Source organism: Malus sylvestris, chromosome 1, assembly GCF_916048215.2.
Source record: "Malus sylvestris chromosome 1, drMalSylv7.2, whole genome shotgun sequence".
Lineage (NCBI taxonomy): Eukaryota > Viridiplantae > Streptophyta > Magnoliopsida > Rosales > Rosaceae > Malus > Malus sylvestris.
Window position 1 is genome coordinate 37,843 of NC_062260.1, and position 2,829 is coordinate 40,671.

At 38.0% G+C, this 2,829-nt stretch overlaps 1 long non-coding RNA gene across 1 annotated transcript; it reads right to left on the reverse strand.

Moving 5' to 3' along the window:
• Positions 1-994: 994 nt before the first annotated feature.
• Positions 995-2,576, reverse strand: LOC126621375 (uncharacterized). The gene is made up of 3 exons (XR_007622900.1): positions 2,418-2,576; positions 1,876-1,942; positions 995-1,013 (listed from the first exon to the last, which is right to left on the reverse strand). It is a non-coding gene; the product is annotated as an uncharacterized LOC126621375 (long non-coding RNA).
• Between the last annotated feature and the right edge of the window lie 253 nt (positions 2,577-2,829).

Sequence of the window (2,829 nt, forward strand, 5' to 3'; positions counted from 1 at the left end):
TATTAATGGTTAGTTGTGTAGGTTAGAAGCGATACAAAGCTGCTCTATCCGATAGTCTTTCTTAGTATCCAATGTTTCCTGTATCCGACGGAAGTTTCAATGTCACTTCTATCCAACACTACTATCCTTTTTTTTATTTTAAAAGATTTCTTTTTTCTTGATGGATTAAGGGAACTAACCGACAGAAAAAGCCTTTTTGTTACGCTAGCAATGCTGTCGGTTTTTTTATCCGCCATTACATGAATTTTTGTTGGATTTTGTCCTTATATCGGACAAAAATGGGTTTTTCTTGTCGTTTTTTAAAACGACACTACTGGGTACTTTTGTAGTAGTGACTTCTTCCATCATAGAATGAGGTATAAAATGTGCTAACTTCTTTGAATCATGCCCAACCAGTTTGCCTATTGAACTTTGACCGTGGGATCTCCAATCAACTAAGTTAAGTTTCCGCTAGTTGATTCATTAGTTATGTTGGCCTTAGCTTCATTCCTCTAAATGATCAACTTACTCTCTAGTCTAACCTTTAATAACCTTTAATAATCGGATCCACTACTAGATTGACTATCTTTAATGGAGTGCACAATCCATCTCATGAAATTATATTTCATATAAGAGTAGCTGCTTCAATGTTTTAACTCCTCAAAACATATGTTAGGACTTACACAATAATTTGCTAACACTAGGATGGAGACTTTCCCCACATTTAATGACACACCCCGACCGAGATCAAGGTATGCTGGCCGTCACGTGAGAGTGACGTAGCCATGTGCACAGTACGGAAGCGATAAAGATAAGAAATATACGAATAATCAAAAACCAAATTACTAGAGTGCACTACTAAACAGGAAGTGATAGGAGTTAGTTACAACAGTAAACACTCCTAATCAGAGCATAAGTCTAGGTGCAGTCCAGTAAGACAAGTACTAGTTATACAATACCAGGAATGTCCTACTATTATTTAGATAAGTCAGAACAGTCGACGTCCTCGAGCTAACAACAAGCTTACTTAAAACCTAGAGGGGTGCAAAACAGAAAACGTGAATGGGCTAAAACAAATGCTTTACAAAATCATTTCATTTATCAAAATACTAACCCCTCGCTGTAAAACATGTATAATTTTTCCCAGAATCAATATATAAGCATATGCATAATATATATATATATATATATATATATATGTGAAATCATATCAATTCAATTCATGCTTCACATAATCATATTCATATGCATGCCAAGCCAAGATATAACAAAATAAACAATCCAGGTAAGAATGATTTCATAGAAATATGATATGTTAGCCGGAACCCTTTTGGTAGTCTGTACGGCTGAATTCATAGCTCAAAAGTTAATCTAGCCGGAGTCGCTACAATGACCTATATGGCAATATACTACACATAAGTCGGAACCATTAAAAAGGGGTAGGTACGACAAGATTGGGTGTAATATATTCTCTCATAATAGTCGGGCGATAAATCGCTAGTCTCCTACGAGTCAGAACCATAAATAAGGTCTATACGACTAGACTGTGCAGTTAAGTTGGATCCAATATGAGCATATAGTGCGGGATGTGACATAAATAAACAGGCATGTACTTCATATCTCTGGCTAAATCAAAATCACCCTAGGTGCAGTTTTATGAGCTCAACATCATTCAATCACATATCACATCATCGATGATTCACATAACCAAACATAACTTACCTGAACTTACCTGTGCCTTCACAGCACCACATTTATATATATGCAACCATAATATACATATTCAGAATATAAAAGCATTTGACATATTATTTCAAAGCATACTTTCCTTAAAAATGCATTTCTGGAAAATATATCAAGTATATAAATATATACTGAAAACAAAAGCCCACTCACTGGTATGTCGACGGGTCGTAACCCCCGAGTCGCCCGTGGATACGCTCGTCCTCAGGATAAGTCTCACCTATATGTGAATTAACTATAAAAATGTTACTTTAAAGCACATAGGCAAAACTAGCTAATAAATTATCATACATAGCTCAAAATGGGTATATGAATATACCATAGTGACCTACACAACCTCAGGATCATCCCCAAATTTTCAAAATAATTTTCTGACCCCGCACGCGCCGCCACGCCCTGGCCAAGGCACGGCAATACTCGTGGCCACGCGCAAGGGATCCTGACGGATTCTACAAACGGCTTCAGGAATATTCCATTAAATCCTAATGGTAACTGTCAATCCTAATTGACGGCGTGAGAATATTCTGTCATACTTGATGGAATATTCCTTCACCTCCTACCTCCAGCTCCAGCAACTGTCGTCGGTGCCGGAAACTGGGCAATTTTTCTAATCGTCTATTCTCATTCGTTTTTCAGCCATTTTCTTCGAAATTTGAACCAAATGAAAGCTTAGAGTGAGAAGAATGGCGTTATACCTATTTGAAGCTTCAAATCTCATGAAATCATGTCGGGGAAGCTTCGAAATTCCGACCAAACCTGCAACTCTTCGTTTCTCGTGATCCCGACATCCAAATTCTTCAAATGAACTACCCCGAGACTCGTGAGGACCTCATTAAGCTTCCTATGAGCTTAGATTCCCCTAAAACACAAGGTTTTACGTGAGTATGAACAATGCACGAAAATTGGGTTACGGGTTCACGAGTTTTTCGAATACTTCCTTACCTGAAATGGGTACCAATCAAATCGTAGCACCACGAGGAACACAATGGTGCACTCAAAACCTTCGATCTGTGAAGATTGAGGCGATTTTGGTGCTTGTCCATACATATAGCAAAGAGAGAGAGAGAGAGAGAGAGAGAGAGAGAGAAACCGAGAAAAAGAGTACGG